Genomic DNA, 22,913 nt, shown 5'->3' with positions numbered 1-22,913 from the left:
GGGAGTGCAGAAGTGCCACAACATGGCTGCTTTCACGGCTTTTTCCTTGGCAAGAAGCCTAACATAAGGCTGATTTACTTTCCCAGGGTTACTGTTAGGCTTAGGCCTAGGGCTAGGATTTTTGAAACTAGGAAGCCCTTAGCTCCAGGCACACTGCAGCTGTTCAAGGCATCCCAAGGGGACTACAAAAGTGCAACAACATGGCAGCTTTCACGGCTTTTCCCTTAGGAAGAACCCTAATACCCGGCTGATTTACCTTCCTAGGGTTACTGTTAGGCTTAGGCCTAGGACTTTTAAAACCAGGAAGCCCTGGGCTCCAGGCACACTGCAGCTGCGAAAGGCATCCCAAGGGGAGCGCAAAAGTGACGCAACTTGGCTGCCACCACTGATATTTCCATGAGACCATCCCGAACCATAGGTTGATTTTCCTTCCTAGGGTTAAGGTTTGAGTTACGCCTAGGGTAAGGGTTCTATTAACCAGAAAGCCCTGAGTTCCAAGAACACAGCAGCTGCGAAGGACTAGCCAAGAAGAGCGCAAAAGTACCACAACATGCCTGCCTCCACAGCTTTTTCCTTGGGGACATGCCTAATTCCTGGCTGATTTGCCTTTCTCATCATAGGGTTGGGGTTCGGCCTAGGGCTAGGATTTTTAAAATCAGGAAGCCCTGAGTTCCAGGCACACTGGAGCTGTGAAAGGCATCCAAAAGGGAGTGCAAAAGTGCCACAACATGGCTGCTTTCACGGCTTTTTCCTTGGCAAGAAGCCTAACATCAGGCTGATTTACTTTCCCAGGGTTACTGTTAGGCTTAGGCCTAGGGCTAGGATTTTTGAAACTAGGAAGCCCTTAGCTCCAGGCACACTGCAGCTGTTCAAGGCATCCCAAGGGGAGTACAAAAGTGCAACAACATGGCAGCTTTCACAGCTTTTTCCTTGGCACCATCCCTATACCTAGGCTGATTTATCTGCCTAGGGTTAGGGTTAGGGTTCAGCCTAGGGCTTGGATTTCTTTAACCAGGAAGCCCTGAGTTCCAGGCTTACTTCATCTGCCAAAGGCATCCCAAAGGGAGTGCAGAAGTGCCACAACATGGCTGCTTTCACGGCTTTTCCCTTAGGAAGAACCCTAATACCCGGCTGATTTACCTTCCTAGGGTTACTGTTAGGCTTAGGCCTAGGACTTTTCAAACCAGGAAGCCCTGGGCTCCAGGCACACTGCAGCTGTGAAAGGCATCCCAAGGGGAGCGCAAAAGTGACGCAACTTGGCTGCCACCACTGATATTTCCATGAGACCATCCCGAACCATAGGTTGATTTTCCTTCCTAGGGTTAAGGTTTGAGTTACGCCTAGGGTAAGGGTTCTATTAACCAGAAAGCCCTGAGTTCCAAGAACACAGCAGCTGCGAAGGACTAGCCAAGAAGAGCGCAAAAGTACCACAACATGCCTGCCTCCACAGCTTTTTCCTTGGGGACATGCCTAATTCCTGGCTGATTTGCCTTTCTCGTCTTAGGGTTGCGGTTCGGCCTAGGGCTAGGATTTTTAAAATCAGGAAGCCCTGAGTTCCAGGCACACTGGAGCTGTGAAAGGCATCCAAAAGGGAGTGCAAAAGTGCCACAACATGGCTGCTTTCACGGCTTTTTCCTTGGCAAGAAGCCTAACATCAGGCTGATTTACTTTCCCAGGGTTACTGTTAGGCTTAGGCCTAGGGCTAGGATTTTTGAAACTAGGAAGCCCTTAGCTCCAGGCACACTGCAGCTGTTCAAGGCATCCCAAGGGGAGTACAAAAGTGCAACAACATGGCAGCTTTCACAGCTTTTTCCTTGGCACCATCCCTATACCTAGGCTGATTTATCTGCCTAGGGTTAGGGTTAGGGTTCAGCCTAGGGCTTGGATTTCTTTAACCAGGAAGCCCTGAGTTCCAGGCTTACTTCATCTGCCAAAGGCATCCCAAAGGGAGTGCAGAAGTGCCACAACATGGCTGCTTTCACGGCTTTTACCTTGGCAAGAAGCCTAACATCAGGCTGATTTACTTTCCCAGGGTTACTGTTAGGCTTAGGCCTAGGGCTAGGATTTTTGAAACTAGGAAGCCCTTAGCTCCAGTCACACTGCAGCTGCGAAAGGCATCCAAAGGGGAGCGCAAAAGTGACGCAACTTGGCTGCCACCACTGATATTTCCATGAGACCATCCCGAACCATAGGCTGATTTTCCTTCCTAGGGTTAAGGTTTGAGTTACGCCTAGGGAAAGGGTTCTATTAACCAGCAAGCCCTGAGTTCCAAGAACACAGCAGCTGCGAAGGACTAGCCAAGAAGAGCGCAAAAGTACCACAACATGCCTGCCTCCACAGCTTTTTCCTTGGGGACATGCCTAATTCCTGGCTGATTTGCCTTTCTCGTCATAGGGTTGGGGTTCGGCCTAGGGCTAGGATTTTTAAAAGCAGGAAGCCCTGAGTTCCAGGCACACTGGAGGTGTGAAAGGCATCCAAAAGGGAGTGCAGAAGTGCCACAACATGGCTGCTTTCACGGCTTGTTCCTTGGCAAGACGCCTAACACCAGGCTGACTTACCTTCCCAGGGTTACTATTAGGCTTAGGCCTAGGGCTAGGATTTTTAAAACTAGGAAGCCCTTAGCTCCAGGCACACTGCAGCTGTTCAAGGCATCCCAAGGGGAGTACAAAAGTGCAACAACATGGCAGCTTTCACAGCTTTTTCCTTGGCACCATCCCTATACCTAGGCTGATTTATCTGCCTAGGGTTAGGGTTAGGGTTCAGCCTAGGGCTTGAATTTCTTTAACCAGGAAGCCCTGAGTTCCAGGCTTACTTCATCTGCCAAAGGCATCCCAAAGGGAGTGCAGAAGTGCCACAACATGGCTGCTTTCACGGCTTTTCCCTTAGGAAGAACCCTAATACCCGGCTGATTTACCTTCCTAGGGTTACTGTTAGGCTTAGGCCTAGGACTTTTAAAACCAGGAAGCCCTGGGCTCCAGGCACACTGCAGCTGTGAAAGGCATCCCAAGGGGAGCGCAAAAGTGACGCAACTTGGCTGCCACCACTGATATTTCCATGAGACCATCCCGAACCATAGGTTGATTTTCCTTCCTAGGGTTAAGGTTTGAGTTACGCCTAGGGTAAGGGTCTATTAACCAGAAAGCCCTGAGTTCCAAGAACACAGCAGCTGCGAAGGACTACCCAAGAAGAGCGCAAAAGTACCACAACATGCCTGCCTCCACAGCTTTTTCCTTGGGGACATGCCTAATTCCTGGCTGATTTGCCTTTCTCGTCATAGGGTTGCGGTTCGGCCTAGGGCCAGGATTTTTAAAAGCAGGAAGCCCTGAGTTCCAGGCACACTGCAGCTGTGAAAGGCATCCAAAAGGGAGTGCAAAAGTGCCACAACATGGCTGCTTTCACGGCTTTTTCCTTGGCAAGAAGCCTAACACCAGGCTGATTTACTTTCCCAGGGTTACTGTTAGGCTTAGGCCTAGGGCTAGGATTTTTGAAACTAGGAGGCCCTTAGCTCCAGGCACACTGCAGCTGTTCAAGGCATCCCAAGGGGAGTACAAAAGTGCAACAACATGGCAGCTTTCACAGCTTTTTCCTTGGCAAGAAGCCTTACACCAGGCTGATTTACTTTCCCAGGGTTACTGTTAGGCTTAGGCCTAGGGCTAGGATTTTTGAAACTAGGAAGCCCTTAGCTCCAGGCACACTGCAGCTGTTCAAGGCATCCCAAGGGGAGTACAAAAGTGCAACAACATGGCAGCTTTCACAGCTTTTTCCTTGGCACCATCCCTATACCTAGGCTGATTTATCTGCCTAGGGTTAGGGTTAGGGTTCAGCCTAGGGCTTGGATTTCTTTAACCAGGAAGCCCTGAGTTCCAGGCTTACTTCATCTGCCAAAGGCATCCCAAAGGGAGTGCAGAAGTGCCACAACATGGCTGCTTTCACGGCTTTTTCCTTGGCAAGAAGCCTAACATAAGGCTGATTTACCTTCCCAGGGTTACTGTTAGGCTTAGGCCTAGGGCTAGGATTTTTGAAACTAGGAAGCCCTTAGCTCCAGGCACACTGCAGCTGTTCAAGGCATCCCAAGGGGACTACAAAAGTGCAACAACATGGCTGCTTTCACGGCTTTTCCCTTAGGAAGAACCCTAATACCCGGCTGATTTACCTTCCTAGGGTTACTGTTAGGCTTAGGCCTAGGACTTTTAAAACCAGGAAGCCCTGGGCTCCAGGCACACTGCAGCTGCGAAAGGCATCCAAAGGGGAGCGCAAAAGTGACGCAACTTGGCTGCCACCACTGATATTTCCATGAGACCATCCCGAACCATAGGTTGATTTTCCTTCCTAGGGTTAAGGTTTGAGTTACGCCTAGGGTAAGGGTTCTATTAACCAGAAAGCCCTGAGTTCCAAGAACACAGCAGCTGCGAAGGACTAGCCAAGAAGAGCGCAAAAGTACCACAACATGCCTGCCTCCACAGCTTTTTCCTTGGGGACATGCCTAATTCCTGGCTGATTTGCCTTTCTCATCATAGGGTTGGGGTTCGGCCTAGGGCTAGGATTTTTAAAATCAGGAAGCCCTGAGTTCCAGGCACACTGGAGCTGTGAAAGGCATCCAAAAGGGAGTGCAAAAGTGCCACAACATGGCTGCTTTCACGGCTTTTTCCTTGGCAAGAAGCCTAACATCAGGCTGATTTACTTTCCCAGGGTTACTGTTAGGCTTAGGCCTAGGGCTAGGATTTTTGAAACTAGGAAGCCCTTAGCTCCAGGCACACTGCAGCTGTTCAAGGCATCCCAAGGGGAGTACAAAAGTGCAACAACATGGCAGCTTTCACAGCTTTTTCCTTGGCACCATCCCTATACCTAGGCTGATTTATCTGCCTAGGGTTAGGGTTAGGGTTCAGCCTAGGGCTTGGATTTCTTTAACCAGGAAGCCCTGAGTTCCAGGCTTACTTCATCTGCCAAAGGCATCCCAAAGGGAGTGCAGAAGTGCCACAACATGGCTGCTTTCACGGCTTTTTCCTTGGCAAGAAGCCTAACATCAGGCTGATTTACTTTCCCAGGGTTACTGTTAGGCTTAGGCCTAGGGCTAGGATTTTTGAAACTAGGAAGCCCTTAGCTCCAGGCACACTGCAGCTGTTCAAGGCATCCCAAGGGGAGTACAAAAGTGCAACAACATGGCAGCTTTCACAGCTTTTTCCTTGGCACCATCCCTATACCTGGGCTGATTTATCTTCCTAGGGTTAGGGTTAGGGTTCAGCCTAGGGCTTGAATTTTTTTTACCAGGAAGCCCTGAGTTCCAGGCTTACTTCATCTGCCAAAGGCATCCCAAAGGGAGTGCAGAAGTGCCACAACATGGCTGCTTTCACGGCTTTTCCCTTAGGAAGAACCCTAATACCCGGCTGATTCACCTTCCTAGGGTTACTGTTAGGCTTAGGCCTAGGACTTTTAAAACCAGGAAGCCCTGGGCTCCAGGCACACTGCAGCTGCAAAAGGCATCCCAAGGGGAGCGCAAAAGTGACGCAACTTGGCTGCCACCACTGATATTTCCATGAGACCATCCCGAACCATAGGTTGATTTTCCTTCCTAGGGTTAAGGTTTGAGTTACGCCTAGGGTAAGGGTCTATTAACCAGAAAGCCCTGAGTTCCAAGAACACAGCAGCTGCGAAGGACTAGCCAAGAAGAGCGCAAAAGTACCACAACATGCCTGCCTCCACAGCTTTTTCCTTGGGGACATGCCTAATTCCTGGCTGATTTGCCTTTCTCGTCTTAGGGTTGGGGTTCGGCCTAGGGCTAGGATTTTTAAAAGCAGGAAGCCCTGAGTTCCAGGCACACTGGAGCTGTGAAAGGCATCCAAAAGGGAGTGCAAAAGTGCCACAACATGGCTGCTTTCACGGCTTTTTCCTTGGCAAGAAGCCTAACACCAGGCTGATTTGCCTTCCCAGGGTTACTGTTAGGCTTAGGCCTAGGGCTAGGATTTTTAAAACTAGGAAGCCCTGGGCTCCAGGCACACTGCAGCTGTTCAAGGCATCCCAAGGGGAGTACAAAAGTGCAACAACATGGCAGCTTTCACAGCTTTTTCCTTGGCACCATCCCTATACCTGGGCTGATTTATCTGCCTAGGGTTAGGGTTAGGGTTCAGCCTAGGGCTTGAATTTTTTTTAACCAGGAAGCCCTGAGTTCCAGGCTTACTTCATCTGCCAAAGGCATCCCAAAGGGAGTGCAGAAGTGCCACAACATGGCTGCTTTCACGGCTTTTCCCTTAGGAAGAACCCTAATACCCGGCTGATTTACCTTCCTAGGGTTACTGTTAGGCTTAGGCCTAGGACTTTTAAAACCAGGAAGCCCTGGGCTCCAGGCACACTGCAGCTGCGAAAGGCATCCCAAGGGGAGCGCAAAAGTGACGCAACTTGGCTGCCACCACTGATATTTCCATGAGACCATCCCGAACCATAGGATGATTTTCCTTCCTAGGGTTAAGGTTTGAGTTACGCCTAGGGTAAGGGTTCTATTAACCAGAAAGCCCTGAGTTCCAAGAACACAGCAGCTGCGAAGGACTAGCCAAGAAGAGCGCAAAAGTACCACAACATGCCTGCCTCCACAGCTTTTTCCTTGGGGACATGCCTAATTCCTGGCTGATTTGCCTTTCTCGTCTTAGGGTTGGGGTTCGGCCTAGGGCTAGGATTTTTAAAATCAGGAAGCCCTGAGTTCCAGGCACACTGGAGCTGTGAAAGGCATCCAAAAGGGAGTGCAAAAGTGCCACAACATGGCTGCTTTCACGGCTTTTTCCTTGGCAAGAAGCCTAACACCAGGCTGACATACTTTCCCAGGGTTACTGTTAGGCTTAGGCCTAGGGCTAGGATTTTTGAAACTAGGAAGCCCTGGGCTCCAGGCACACTGCAGCTGTTCAAGGCATCCCAAGGGGAGTACAAAAGTGCAACAACATGGCAGCTTTCACAGCTTTTTCCTTGGCACCATCCCTATACCTAGGCTGATTTATCTGCCTAGGGTTAGGGTTAGGGTTCAGCCTAGGGCTTGGATTTCTTTAACCAGGAAGCCCTGAGTTCCAGGCTTACTTCATCTGCCAAAGGCATCCCAAAGGGAGTGCAGAAGTGCCACAACATGGCTGCTTTCACGGCTTTTTCCTTGGCAAGAAGCCTAACATCAGGCTGATTTACTTTCCCAGGGTTACTGTTAGGCTTAGGCCTAGGGCTAGGATTTTTGAAACTAGGAAGCCCTTAGCTCCAGGCACACTGCAGCTGTTCAAGGCATCCCAAGGGGAGTACAAAAGTGCAACAACATGGCAGCTTTCACAGCTTTTTCCTTGGCACCATCCCTATACCTGGGCTGATTTATCTGCCTAGGGTTAGGGTTAGGGTTCAGCCTAGGGCTTGGATTTCTTTAACCAGGAAGCCCTGAGTTCCAGGCTTACTTCATCTGCCAAAGGCATCCCAAAGGGAGTGCAGAAGTGCCACAACATGGCTGCTTTCACGGCTTTTCCCTTAGGAAGAACCCTAATACCCGGCTGATTTACCTTCCTAGGGTTACTGTTAGGCTTAGGCCTAGGACTTTTAAAACCAGGAAGCCCTGGGCTCCAGGCACACTGCAGCTGCAAAAGGCATCCAAAGGGGAGCGCAAAAGTGACGCAACTTGGCTGCCACCACTGATATTTCCATGAGAGCATCCCGAACCATAGGCTGATTTTCCTTCCTAGGGTTAAGGTTTGAGTTACGCCTAGGGTAAGGGCTCTATTAACCAGAAAGCCCTGAGTTCCAAGAACACAGCAGCTGCGAAGGACTAGCCAAGAAGAGCGCAAAAGTACCACAACATGCCTGCCTCCACAGCTTTTTCCTTGGGGACATGCCTAATTCCTGGCTGATTTGCCTTTCTCGTCATAGGGTTGGGGTTCGGCCTAGGGCTAGGATTTTTAAAAGCAGGAAGCCCTGAGTTCCAGGCACACTGGAGCTGTGAAAGGCATCCAAAAGGGAGTGCAGAAGTGCCACAACATGGCTGCTTTCACGGCTTGTTCCTTGGCAAGACGCCTAACACCAGGCTGACTTACCTTCCCAGGGTTACTATTAGGCTTAGGCCTAGGGCTAGGATTTTTAAAACTAGGAAGCCCTTAGCTCCAGGCACACTGCAGCTGTTCAAGGCATCCCAAGGGGAGTACAAAAGTGCAACAACATGGCAGCTTTCACAGCTTTTTCCTTGGCACCATCCCTATACCTAGGCTGATTTATCTGCCTAGGGTTAGGGTTAGGGTTCAGCCTAGGGCTTGAATTTCTTTAACCAGGAAGCCCTGAGTTCCAGGCTTACTTCATCTGCCAAAGGCATCCCAAAGGGAGTGCAGAAGTGCCACAACATGGCTGCTTTCACGGCTTTTCCCTTAGGAAGAACCTTAATACCCGGCTGATTTACCTTCCTAGGGTTACTGTTAGGCTTAGGCCTAGGACTTTTAAAACCAGGAAGCCCTGGGCTCCAGGCACACTGCAGCTGCAAAAGGCATCCCAAGGGGAGCGCAAAAGTGACGCAACTTGGCTGCCACCACTGATATTTCCATGAGACCATCCCGAACCATAGGTTGATTTTCCTTCCTAGGGTTAAGGTTTGAGTTACGCCTATGGTAAGGGTCTATTAACCAGCAAGCCCTGAGTTCCAAGAACACAGCAGCTGCGAAGGACTAGCCAAGAAGAGCGCAAAAGTACCACAACATGCCTGCCTCCACAGCTTTTTCCTTGGGGACATGCCTAATTCCTGGCTGATTTGCCTTTCTCGTCTTAGGGTTGCGGTTCGGCTTAGGGCCAGGATTTTTAAAAGCAGGAAGCCCTGAGTTCCAGGCACACTGCAGCTGTGAAAGGCATCCAAAAGGGAGTGCAAAAGTGCCACAACATGGCTGCTTTCACGGCTTTTTCCTTGGCAAGAAGCCTAACACCAGGCTGATTTACTTTCCCAGGGTTACTGTTAGGCTTAGGCCTAGGGCTAGGATTTTTGAAACTAGGAGGCCCTTAGCTCCAGGCACACTGCAGCTGTTCAAGGCATCCAAAAGGGGAGTACAAAAGTGCAACAACATGGCAGCTTTCACAGCTTTTTCCTTGGCAAGAAGCCTAACACCAGGCTGATTTACTTTCCCAGGGTTACTGTTAGGCTTAGGCCTAGGGCTAGGATTTTTGAAACTAGGAAGCCCTTAGCTCCAGGCACACTGCAGCTGTTCAAGGCATCCCAAGGGGAGTACAAAAGTGCAACAACATGGCAGCTTTCACAGCTTTTTCCTTGGCACCATCCCTATACCTAGGCTGATTTATCTGCCTAGGGTTAGGGTTAGGGTTCAGCCTAGGGCTTGGATTTCTTTAACCAGGAAGCCCTGAGTTCCAGGCTTACTTCATCTGCCAAAGGCATCCCAAAGGGAGTGCAGAAGTGCCACAACATGGCTGCTTTCACGGCTTTTTCCTTGGCAAGAAGCCTAACATAAGGCTGATTTACCTTCCCAGGGTTACTGTTAGGCTTAGGCCTAGGGCTAGGATTTTTGAAACTAGGAAGCCCTTAGCTCCAGGCACACTGCAGCTGTTCAAGGCATCCCAAGGGGACTACAAAAGTGCAACAACATGGCTGCTTTCACGGCTTTTCCCTTAGGAAGAACCCTAATACCCGGCTGATTTACCTTCCTAGGGTTACTGTTAGGCTTAGGCCTAGGACTTTTAAAACCAGGAAGCCCTGGGCTCCAGGCACACTGCAGCTGTGAAAGGCATCCCAAGGGGAGCGCAAAAGTGACGCAACTTGGCTGCCACCACTGATATTTCCATGAGACCATCCCGAACCATAGGTTGATTTTCCTTCCTAGGGTTAAGGTTTGAGTTACGCCTAGGGTAAGGGTTCTATTAACCAGAAAGCCCTGAGTTCCAAGAACACAGCAGCTGCGAAGGACTAGCCAAGAAGAGCGCAAAAGTACCACAACATGCCTGCCTCCACAGCTTTTTCCTTGGGGACATGCCTAATTCCTGGCTGATTTGCCTTTCTCGTCTTAGGGTTGGGGTTCGGCCTAGGGCTAGGATTTTTAAAATCAGGAAGCCCTGAGTTCCAGGCACACTGGAGCTGTGAAAGGCATCCAAAAGGGAGTGCAAAAGTGCCACAACATGGCTGCTTTCACGGCTTTTTCCTTGGCAAGAAGCCTAACATCAGGCTGATTTACTTTCCCAGGGTTACTGTTAGGCTTAGGCCTAGGGCTAGGATTTTTGAAACTAGGAAGCCCTTAGCTCCAGGCACACTGCAGCTGTTCAAGGCATCCCAAGGGGAGTACAAAAGTGCAACAACATGGCAGCTTTCACAGCTTTTTCCTTGGCACCATCCCTATACCTAGGCTGATTTATCTGCCTAGGGTTAGGGTTAGGGTTCAGCCTAGGGCTTGAATTTCTTTAACCAGGAAGCCCTGAGTTCCAGGCTTACTTCATCTGCCAAAGGCATCCCAAAGGGAGTGCAGAAGTGCCACAACATGGCTGCTTTCACGGCTTTTTCCTTGGCAAGAAGCCTAACATCAGGCTGATTTACTTTCCCAGGGTTACTGTTAGGCTTAGGCCTAGGGCTAGGATTTTTGAAACTAGGAAGCCCTTAGCTCCAGGCACACTGCAGCTGTTCAAGGCATCCCAAGGGGAGTACAAAAGTGCAACAACATGGCAGCTTTCACAGCTTTTTCCTTGGCACCATCCCTATACCTGGGCTGATTTATCTGCCTAGGGTTAGGGTTAGGGTTCAGCCTAGGGCTTGAATTTTTTTTACCAGGAAGCCCTGAGTTCCAGGCTTACTTCATCTGCCAAAGGCATCCCAAAGGTAGTGCAGAAGTGCCACAACATGGCTGCTTTCACGGCTTTTCCCTTAGGAAGAACCCTAATACCCGGCTGATTTACCTTCCTAGGGTTACTGTTAGGCTTAGGCCTAGGACTTTTAAAACCAGGAAGCCCTGGGCTCCAGGCACACTGCAGCTGCGAAAGGCATCCCAAGGGCAGCGCAAAAGTGACGCAACTTGGCTGCCACCACTGATATTTCCATGAGACCATCCCGAACCATAGGTTGATTTTCCTTCCTAGGGTTAAGGTTTGAGTTACGCCTAGGGTAAGGGTTCTATTAACCAGAAAGCCCTGAGTTCCAAGAACACAGCAGCTGCGAAGGACTAGCCAAGAAGAGCGCAAAAGTACCACAACATGCCTGCCTCCACAGCTTTTTCCTTGGGGACATGCCTAATTCCTGGCTGATTTGCCTTTCTCATCATAGGGTTGGGGTTCGGCCTAGGGCTAGGATTTTTAAAAGCAGGAAGCCCTGAGTTCCAGGCACACTGGAGCTGTGAAAGGCATCCAAAAGGGATTGCAAAAGTGCCACAACATGGCTGCTTTCACGGCTTTTTCCTTGGCAAGACGCCTAACACCAGGCTGACTTACCTTCCCAGGGTTACTATTAGGCTTAAGCCTAGGGCTACGATTTTTAAAACTAGGAAGCCCTTAGCTCCAGGCACACTGCAGCTGTTCAAGGCATCCCAAGGGGAGTACAAAAGTGCAACAACATGGCAGCTTTCACAGCTTTTTCCTTGGCACCATCCCTATACCTAGGCTGATTTATCTGCCTAGGGTTAGGGTTAGGGTTCAGCCTAGGGCTTGAATTTCTTTAACCAGGAAGCCCTGAGTTCCAGGCTTACTTCATCTGCCAAAGGCATCCCAAAGGGAGTGCAGAAGTGCCACAACATGGCTGCTTTCACGGCTTTTCCCTTAGGAAGAACCCTAATACCCGGCTGATTTACCTTCCTAGGGTTACTGTTAGGCTTAGGCCTAGGACTTTTAAAACCAGGAAGCCCTGGGCTCCAGGCACACTGCAGCTGCAAAAGGCATCCCAAGGGGAGCGCAAAAGTGACGCAACTTGGCTGCCACCACTGATATTTCCATGAGACCATCCCGAACCATAGGTTGATTTTCCTTCCTAGGGTTAAGGTTTGAGTTACGCCTAGGGTAAGGGTCTATTAACCAGAAAGCCCTGAGTTCCAAGAACACAGCAGCTGCGAAGGACTAGCCAAGAAGAGCGCAAAAGTACCACAACATGCCTGCCTCCACAGCTTTTTCCTTGGGGACATGCCTAATTCCTGGCTGATTTGCCTTTCTCGTCTTAGGGTTGGGGTTCGGCCTAGGGCTAGGATTTTTAAAAGCAGGAAGCCCTGAGTTCCAGGCACACTGGAGCTGTGAAAGGCATCCAAAAGGGAGTGCAAAAGTGCCACAACATGGCTGCTTTCACGGCGTTTTCCTTGGCAAGAAGCCTAACACCAGGCTGACATACTTTCCCAGGGTTACTGTTAGGCTTAGGCCTAGGGCTAGGATTTTTGAAACTAGGAAGCCCTGGGCTCCAGGCACACTGCAGCTGTTCAAGGCATCCCAAGGGGAGTACAAAAGTGCAACAACATGGCAGCTTTCACAGCTTTTTCCTTGGCACCATCCCTATACCTAGGCTGATTTATCTGCCTAGGGTTAGGGTTAGGGTTCAGCCTAGGGCTTGGATTTCTTTAACCAGGAAGCCCTGAGTTCCAGGCTTACTTCATCTGCCAAAGGCATCCCAAAGGGAGTGCAGAAGTGCCACAACATGGCTGCTTTCACGGCTTTTCCCTTAGGAAGAACCCTAATACCCGGCTGATTTACCTTCCTAGGGTTACTGTTAGGCTTAGGCCTAGGACTTTTAAAACCAGGAAGCCCTGGGCTCCAGGCACACTGCAGCTGCGAAAGGCATCCCAAGGGGAGCGCAAAAGTGACGCAACTTGGCTGCCACCACTGATATTTCCATGAGACCATCCCGAACCATAGGCTGATTTTCCTTCCTCGGGTTAAGGTTTGAGTTACGCCTAGGGTAAGGGTTCTATTAACCAGCAAGCCCTGAGTTCCAAGAACACAGCAGCTGCGAAGGACTAGCCAAGAAGAGCGCAAAAGTACCACAACATGCCTGCCTCCACAGCTTTTTCCTTGGGGACATGCCTAATTCCTGGCTGATTTGCCTTTCTCGTCTTAGGGTTGGGGTTCGGCCTAGGGCTAGGATTTTTAAAAGCAGGAAGCCCTGAGTTCCAGGCACACTGGAGCTGTGAAAGGCATCCAAAAGGGAGTGCAAAAGTGCCACAACATGGCTGCTTTCACGGCTTTTTCCTTGGCAAGAAGCCTAACATCAGGCTGATTTACTTTCCCAGGGTTACTGTTAGGCTTAGGCCTAGGGCTAGGATTTTTGAAACTAGGAAGCCCTTAGCTCCAGGCACACTGCAGCTGTTCAAGGCATCCCAAGGGGAGTACAAAAGTGCAACAAAATGGCCGCTTTCACAGCTTTTTCCTTGGCACCATCCCTATACCTAGGCTGATTTATCTGCCTAGGGTTAGGGTTAGGGTTCAGCCTAGGGCTTGGATTTCTTTAACCAGGAAGCCCTGAGTTCCAGGCTTACTTCATCTGCCAAAGGCATCCCAAAGGGAGTGCAGAAGTGCCACAACATGGCTGCTTTCACGGCTTTTTCCTTGGCAAGAAGCCTAACATCAGGCTGATTTACTTTCCCAGGGTTACTGTTAGGCTTAGGCCTAGGGCTAGGATTTTTGAAACTAGGAAGCCCTTAGCTCCAGGCACACTGCAGCTGTTCAAGGCATCCCAAGGGGAGTACAAAAGTGCAACAACATGGCAGCTTTCACAGCTTTTTCCTTGGCACCATCCCTATACCTAGGCTGATTTAACTGCCTAGGGTTAGGGTTAGGGTTCAGCCTAGGGCTTGAATTTCTTTAACCAGGAAGCCCTGAGTTCCAGGCTTACTTCATCTGCCAAAGGCATCCCAAAGGGAGTGCAGAAGTGCCACAACATGGCTGCTTTCACGGCTTTTCCCTTAGGAAGAACCCTAATACCCGGCTGATTTACCTTCCTAGGGTTACTGTTAGGCTTAGGCCTAGGACTTTTAAAACCAGGAAGCCCTGGGCTCCAGGCACACTGCAGCTGCGAAAGGCATCCCAAGGGGAGCGCAAAAGTGACGCAACTTGGCTGCCACCACTGATATTTCCATGAGACCATCCCGAACCATAGGCTGATTTTCCTTCCTAGGGTTAAGGTTTGAGTTACGCCTAGGGTAAGGGTTCTATTAACCAGAAAGCCCTGAGTTCCAAGAACACAGCAGCTGCGAAGGACTAGCCAAGAAGAGCGCAAAAGTACCACAACATGCCTGCCTCCACAGCTTTTTCCTTGGGGACATGCCTAATTCCTGGCTGATTTGCCTTTCTCGTCTTAGGGTTGGGGTTCGGCCTAGGGCTAGGATTTTTAAAAGCAGGAAGCCCTGAGTTCCAGGCACACTGGAGCTGTGAAAGGCATCCAAAAGGGAGTGCAAAAGTGCCACAACATGGCTGCTTTCACGGCTTTTTCCTTGGCAAGAAGCCTAACATCAGGCTGATTTACTTTCCCAGGCTTACTGTTAGGCTTAGGCCTAGGGCTAGGATTTTTGAAACTAGGAAGCCCTGGGCTCCAGGCACACTGCAGCTGTTCAAGGCATCCCAAGGGGAGTACAAAAGTGCAACAACATGGCAGCTTTCACAGCTTTTTCCTTGGCACCATCCCTATACCTAGGCTGATTTATCTGCCTAGGGTTAGGGTTAGGGTTCAGCCTAGGGCTTGGATTTCTTTAACCAGGAAGCCCTGAGTTCCAGGCTTACTTCATCTGCCAAAGGCATCCCAAAGGGAGTGCAGAAGTGCCACAACATGGCTGCTTTCACGGCTTTTTCCTTGGCAAGAAGCCTAACATCAGGCTGATTTACTTTCCCAGGGTTACTGTTAGGCTTAGGCCTAGGGCTAGGATTTTTGAAACTAGGAAGCCCTTAGCTCCAGGCACACTGCAGCTGTTCAAGGCATCCCAAGGGGAGTACAATAGTGCAACAACATGGCAGCTTTCACAGCTTTTTCCTTGGCACCATCCCTATACCTAGGCTGATTTATCTGCCTAGGGTTAGGGTTAGGGTTCAGCCTAGGGCTTGGATTTCTTTAACCAGGAAGCCCTGAGTTCCAGGCTTACTTCATCTGCCAAAGGCATCCCAAAGGGAGTGCAGAAGTGCCACAACATGGCTGCTTTCACGGCTTTTCCCTTAGAAAGAACCCTAATACCCGGCTGATTTACCTTCCTAGGGTTACTGTTAGGCTTAGGCCTAGGACTTTTAAAACCAGGAAGCCCTGGGCTCCAGGCACACTGCAGCTGCGAAAGGCATCTCAAGGGGAGCGCAAAAGTGACGCAACTTGGCTGCCACCACTGATATTTCCATGAGACCATCCCGAACCATAGGTTGATTTTCCTTCCTAGGCTTAAGGTTTGAGTTACGCCTAGGGTAAGGGTTCTATTAACCAGAAAGCCCTGAGTTCCAAGAACACAGCAGCTGCGAAGGACTAGCCAAGAAGAGCGCAAAAGTACCACAACATGCCTGCCTCCACAGCTTTTTCCTTGGGGACATGCCTAATTCCTGGCTGATTTGCCTTTCTCGTCTTAGGGTTGCGGTTCGGCCTAGGGCTAGGATTTTTAAAAGCAGGAAGCCCTGAGTTCCAGGCACACTGGAGCTGTGAAAGGCATCCAAAAGGGAGTGCAAAAGTGCCACAACATGGCTGCTTTCACGGCTTTTTCCTTGGCAAGAAGCCTAACACCAGGCTGACATACTTTCCCAGGGTTACTGTTAGGCTTAGGCCTAGGGCTAGGATTTTTGAAACTAGGAAGCCCTGGGCTCCAGGCACACTGCAGCTGTTCAAGGCATCCCAAGGGGAGTACAAAAGTGCAACAACATGGCAGCTTTCACAGCTTTTTCCTTGGCACCATCCCTATACCTGGGCTGATTTATCTGCCTAGGGTTAGGGTTAGGGTTCAGCCTAGGGCTTGAATTTTTTTAACCAGGAAGCCCTGAGTTCCAGGCTTACTTCATCTGCCAAAGGCATCCCAAAGGGAGTGCAGAAGTGCCACAACATGGCTGCTTTCACGGCTTTTCCCTTAGAAAGAACCCTAATACCCGGCTGATTTACCTTCCTAGGGTTACTGTTAGGCTTAGGCCTTGGACTTTTAAAACCAGGAAGCCCTGGGCTCCAGGCACACTGCAGCTGCGAAAGGCATCTCAAGGGGAGCGCAAAAGTGACGCAACTTGGCTGCCACCACTGATATTTCCATGAGACCATCCCGAACCATAGGTTGATTTTCCTTCCTAGGCTTAAGGTTTGAGTTACGCCTAGGGTAAGGGTCTATTAACCAGAAAGCCCTGAGTTCCAAGAACACAGCAGCTGCGAAGGACTAGCCAAGAAGAGCGCAAAAGTAGCACAACATGCCTGCCTCCACAGCTTTTTCCTTGGGGACATGCCTAATTCCTGGCTGATTTGCCTTTCTCGTCTTAGGGTTGGGGTTCGGCCTAGGGCTAGGATTTTTAAAATCAGGAAGCCCTGAGTTCCAGGCACACTGGAGCTGTGAAAGGCATCCAAAAGGGAGTGCAAAAGTGCCACAACATGGCTGCTTTCACGGCTTTTTCCTTGGCAAGAAGCCTAACACCAGGCTGACATACTTTCCCAGGGTTACTGTTAGGCTTAGGCCTAGGGCTAGGATTTTTGAAACTAGGAAGCCCTGGGCTCCAGGCACACTGCAGCTGTTCAAGGCATCCCAAGGGGAGTACAAAAGTGCAACAACATGGCAGCTTTCACAGCTTTTTCCTTGGCACCATCCCTATACCTAGGCTGATTTATCTGCCTAGGGTTAGGGTTAGGGTTCAGCCTAGGGCTTGGATTTCTTTAACCAGGAAGCCCTGAGTTCCAGGCTTACTTCATCTGCCAAAGGCATCCCAAAGGGAGTGCAGAAGTGCCACAACATGGCTGCTTTCACGGCTTTTCCCTTAGGAAGAACCCTAATACCCGGCTGATTTACCTTCCTAGGGTTACTGTTAGGCTTAGGCCTAGGACTTTTAAAACCAGGAAGCCCTGGGCTCCAGGCACACTGCAGCTGCAAAAGGCATCCCAAGGGGAGCGCAAAAGTGACGCAACTTGGCTGCCACCACTGATATTTCCATGAGACCATCCCGAACCATAGGCTGATTTTCCTTCCTAGGGTTAAGGTTTGAGTTACGCCTAGGGTAAGGGTTCTATTAACCAGAAAGCCCTGAGTTCCAAGAACACAGCAGCTGTGAAGGACTAGCCAAGAAGAGCGCAAAAGTACCACAACATGCCTGCCTCCACAGCTTTTTCCTTGGGGACATGCCTAATTCCTGGCTGATTTGCCTTTCTCGTCATAGGGTTGGGGTTCGGCCTAGGGCTAGGATTTTTAAAAGCAGGAAGCCCTGAGTTCCAGGCACACTGGAGCTGTGAAAGGCATCCAAAAGGGAGTGCAAAAGTGCCACAACATGGCTGTTTCACGGCTTTTTCCTTGGCAAGAAGCCTAAAATCAGGCTGATTTACTTTCCCAGGGTTACTGTTAGGCTTAGGCCTAGGGCTAGGATTTTTGAAACTAGGAAGCCCTTAGCTCCAGGCACACTGCAGCTGTTCAAGGCATCCCAAGGGGAGTACAAAAGTGCAACAACATGGCAGCTTTCACAGCTTTTTCCTTGGCACCATCCCTATACCTAGGCTGATTTATCTGCCTAGGGTTAGGGTTAGGGTTCAGCCTAGGGCTTGGATTTCTTTAACCAGGAAGCCCTGAGTTCCAGGCTTACTTCATCTGCCAAAGGCATCCCAAAGGGAGTGCAGAAGTGCCACAACATGGCTGCTTTCACGGCTTTTTCCTTGGCAAGAAGCCTAACACCAGGCTGACATACTTTCCCAGGGTTACTGTTAGGCTTAGGCCTAGGGCTAGGATTTTTGAAACTAGGAAGCCCTTAGCTCCAGGCACACTGCAGCTGTTCAAGGCATCCCAAGGGGAGTACAAAAGTGCAACAACATGGCAGCTTTCACAGCTTTTCCTTGGCACCATCCCTATACCTAGGCTGATTTATCTGCCTAGGGTTAGGGTTAGGGTTCAGCCTAGGGCTTGGATTTCTTTAACCAGGAAGCCCTGAGTTCCAGGCTTACTTCATCTGCCAAAGGCATCCCAAAGGGAGTGCAGAAGTGCCACAACATGGCTGCTTTCACGGCTTTTCCCTTAGAAAGAACCCTAATACCCGGCTGATTTACCTTCCTAGGGTTACTGTTAGGCTTAGGCCTAGGACTTTTAAAACCAGGAAGCCCTGGGCTCCAGGCACACTGCAGCTGCGAAAGGCATCTCAAGGGGAGCACAAAAGTGACGCAACTTGGCTGCCACCACTGATATTTCCATGAGACCATCCCGAACCATAGGTTGATTTTCCTTCCTAGGCTTAAGGTTTGAGTTACGCCTAGGGTAAGGGTCTATTAACCAGAAAGCCCTGAGTTCCAAGAACACAGCAGCTGCGAAGGACTAGCCAAGAAGAGCGCAAAAGTACCACAACATGCCTGCCTCCACAGCTTTTTCCTTGGGGACATGCCTAATTCCTGGCTGATTTGCCTTTCTCGTCTTAGGGTTGGGGTTCGGCCTAGGGCTAGGATTTTTAAAATCAGGAAGCCCTGAGTTCCAGGCACACTGCAGCTGTGAAAGGCATCCAAAAGGGAGTGCAAAAGTGCCACAACATGGCTGCTTTCACGGCTTTTTCCTTGGCAAGAAGTAACACCAGGCTGACATACTTTCCCAGGGTTACTGTTAGGCTTAGGCCTAGGGCTAGGATTTTTGAAACTAGGAAGCCCTGGGCTCCAGGCACACTGCAGCTGTTCAAGGCATCCCAAGGGGAGTACAAAAGTGCAACAACATGGCAGCTTTCACAGCTTTTTCCTTGGCACCATCCCTATACCTAGGCTGATTTATCTGCCTAGGGTTAGGGTTAGGGTTCAGCCTAGGGCTTGGATTTCTTTAACCAGGAAGCCCTGAGTTCCAGGCTTACTTCATCTGCCAAAGGCATCCCAAAGGGAGTGCAGAAGTGCCACAACATGGCTGCTTTCACGGCTTTTCCCTTAGGAAGAACCCTAATACCCGGCTGATTTACCTTCCTAGGGTTACTGTTAGGCTTAGGCCTAGGACTTTTAAAACCAGGAAGCCCTGGGCTCCAGGCACACTGCAGCTGCAAAAGGCATCCCAAGGGGAGCGCAAAAGTGACGCAACTTGGCTGCCACCACTGATATTTCCATGAGACCATCCCGAACCATAGGTTGATTTTCCTTCCTAGGGTTAAGGTTTGAGTTACGCCTAGGGTAAGGGTTCTATTAACCAGAAAGCCCTGAGTTCCAAGAACACAGCAGCTGCGAAGGACTAGCCAAGAAGAGCGCAAAAGTACCACAACATGCCTGCCTCCACAGATTTTTCCTTGGGGACATGCCTAATTCCTGGCTGATTTGCCTTTCTCGTCTTAGGGTTGGGGTTTGGCCTAGGGCTAGGATTTTTAAAAGCAGGAAGCCCTGAGTTCCAGGCACACTGGAGCTGTGAAAGGCATCCAAAAGGGAGTGCAAAAGTGCCACAACATGGCTGTTTCACGGCTTTTTCCTTGGCAAGAAGCCTAACATCAGGCTGATTTACTTTCCCAGGGTTACTGTTAGGCTTAGGCCTAGGGCTAGGATTTTTGAAACTAGGAAGCCCTTAGCTCCAGGCACACTGCAGCTGTTCAAGGCATCCCAAGGGGAGTACAAAAGTGCAACAACATGGCAGCTTTCACAGCTTTTTCCTTGGCACCATCCCTATACCTAGGCTGATTTATCTGCCTAGGGTTAGGGTTAGGGTTCAGCCTAGGGCTTGGATTTCTTTAACCAGGAAGCCCTGAGTTCCAGGCTTACTTCATCTGCCAAAGGCATCCCAAAGGGAGTGCAGAAGTGCCACAACATGGCTGCTTTCACGGCTTTTTCCTTGGCAAGAAGCCTAACACCAGGCTGACATACTTTCCCAGGGTTACTGTTAGGCTTAGGCCTAGGGCTAGGATTTTTGAAACTAGGAAGCCCTGGGCTCCAGGCACACTGCAGCTGCAAAAGGCATCCCAAGGGGAGTACAAAAGTGCAACAACATGGCAGCTTTCACAGCTTTTCCTTGGCACCATCCCTATACCTAGGCTGATTTATCTGCCTAGGGTTAGGGTTAGGGTTCAGCCTAGGGCTTGGATTTCTTTAACCAGGAAGCCCTGAGTTCCAGGCTTACTTCATCTGCCAAAGGCATCCCAAAGGGAGTGCAGAAGTGCCACAACATGGCTGCTTTCACGGCTTTTCCCTTAGGAAGAACCCTAATACCCGGCTGATTTACCTTCCTAGGGTTACTGTTAGGCTTAGGCCTAGGACTTTTAAAACCAGGAAGCCCTGGGCTCCAGGCACACTGCAGCTGCGAAAGGCATCCCAAGGGGAGCGCAAAAGTGACGCAACTTGGCTGCCACCACTGATATTTCCATGAGACCATCCCGAACCATAGGCTGATTTTCCTTCCTAGGGTTAAGGTTTGAGTTACGCCTAGGGTAAGGGTCTATTAACCAGAAAGCCCTGAGTTCCAAGAACACAGCAGCTGCGAAGGACTAGCCAAGAAGAGCGCAAAAGTACCACAACATGCCTGCCTCCACAGCTTTTTCCTTGGGGACATGCCTAATTCCTGGCTGATTTGCCTTTCTCGTCATAGGGTTGGGGTTCGGCCTAGGGCTAGGATTTTTAAAAGCAGGAAGCCCTGAGTTCCAGGCACACTGGAGCTGTGAAAGGCATCCAAAAGGGAGTGCAAAAGTGCCACAACATGGCTGCTTTCACGGCTTTTTCCTTGGCAAGAAGCCTAACACCAGGCTGACATACTTTCCCAGGGTTACTGTTAGGCTTAGGCCTAGGGCTAGGATTTTTGAAACTAGGAAGCCCTGGGCTCCAGGCACACTGCAGCTGTTCAAGGCATCCCAAGGGGAGTACAAAAGTGCAACAACATGGCAGCTTTCACAGCTTTTTCCTTGGCACCATCCCTATACCTAGGTTGATTTATCTGCCTAGGGTTAGGGTTAGGGTTCAGCCTAGGGCTTGGATTTCTTTAACCAGGAAGCCCTGAGTTCCAGGCTTACTTCATCTGCCAAAGGCATCCCAAAGGGAGTGCAGAAGTGCCACAACATGGCTGCTTTCACGGCTTTTCCCTTAGGAAGAACCCTAATACCCGGCTGATTTACCTTCCTAGGGTTACTGTTAGGCTTAGGCCTAGGACTTTTAAAACCAGGAAGCCCTGGGCTCCAGGCACACTGCAGCTGCGAAAGGCATCCCAAGGGGAGCGCAAAAGTGACGCAACTTGGCTGCCACCACTGATATTTCCATGAGACCATCCCGAACCATAGGCTGATTTTCCTTCCTAGGGTTAAGGTTTGAGTTACGCCTAGGGTAAGGGTTCTATTAACCAGAAAGCCCTGAGTTCCAAGAACACAGCAGCTGCGAAGGACTAGCCAAGAAGAGCGCAAAAGTACCACAACATGCCTGCCTCCACAGCTTTTTCCTTGGGGACATGCCTAATTCCTGGCTGATTTGCCTTTCTCGTCTTAGGGTTGGGGTTCGGCCTAGGGCTAGGATTTTTAAAAGCAGGAAGCCCTGAGTTCCAGGCACACTGGAGCTGTGAAAGGCATCCAAAAGGGAGTGCAAAAGTGCCACAACATGGCTGCTTTCACGGCTTTTTCCTTGGCAAGAAGCCTAACATCAGGCTGATTTACTTTCCCAGGGTTACTGTTAGGCTTAGGCCTAGGGCTAGGATTTTTGAAACTAGGAAGCCCTTAGCTCCAGGCACACTGCAGCTGTTCAAGGCATCCCAAGGGGAGTACAAAAGTGCAACAACATGGCAGCTTTCACAGCTTTTTCCTTGGCACCATCCCTATACCTAGGCTGATTTATCTGCCTAGGGTTAGGGTTAGGGTTCAGCCTAGGGCTTGGATTTCTTTAACCAGGAAGCCCTGAGTTCCAGGCTTACTTCATCTGCCAAAGGCATCCCAAAGGGAGTGCAGAAGTGCCACAACATGGCTGCTTTCACGGCTTTTCCCTTAGGAAGAACCCTAATACCCGGCTGATTTACCTTCCTAGGGTTACTGTTAGGCTTAGGCCTAGGACTTTTAAAACCAGGAAGCCCTGGGCTCCAGGCACACTGCAGCTGCAAAAGGCATCCCAAGGGGAGCGCAAAAGTGACGCAACTTGGCTGCCACCACTGATATTTCCATGAGACCATCCCGAACCATAGGTTGATTTTCCTTCCTAGGGTTAAGGTTTGAGTTACGCCTAGGGTAAGGGTTCTATTAACCAGAAAGCCCTGAGTTCCAAGAACACAGCAGCTGCGAAGGACTAGCCAAGAAGAGCGCAAAAGTACCACAACATGCCTGCCTCCACAGATTTTTCCTTGGGGACATGCCTAATTCCTGGCTGATTTGCCTTTCTCGTCTTAGGGTTGGGGTTTGGCCTAGGGCTAGGATTTTTAAAAGCAGGAAGCCCTGAGTTCCAGGCACACTGGAGCTGTGAAAGGCATCCAAAAGGGAGTGCAAAAGTGCCACAACATGGCTGTTTCACGGCTTTTTCCTTGGCAAGAAGCCTAACATCAGGCTGATTTACTTTCCCAGGGTTACTGTTAGGCTTAGGCCTAGGGCTAGGATTTTTGAAACTAGGAAGCCCTTAGCTCCAGGCACACTGCAGCTGTTCAAGGCATCCCAAGGGGAGTACAAAAGTGCAACAACATGGCAGCTTTCACAGCTTTTTCCTTGGCACCATCCCTATACCTAGGCTGATTTATCTGCCTAGGGTTAGGGTTAGGGTTCAGCCTAGGGCTTGGATTTCTTTAACCAGGAAGCCCTGAGTTCCAGGCTTACTTCATCTGCCAAAGGCATCCCAAAGGGAGTGCAGAAGTGCCACAACATGGCTGCTTTCACGGCTTTTTCCTTGGCAAGAAGCCTAACACCAGGCTGACATACTTTCCCAGGGT

The sequence above is a fragment of the Ammospiza caudacuta genome, chromosome 10 (assembly GCF_027887145.1).
Source record: "Ammospiza caudacuta isolate bAmmCau1 chromosome 10, bAmmCau1.pri, whole genome shotgun sequence".
Lineage (NCBI taxonomy): Eukaryota > Metazoa > Chordata > Aves > Passeriformes > Passerellidae > Ammospiza > Ammospiza caudacuta.
This window is presented reverse-complemented; position numbering follows the sequence as displayed.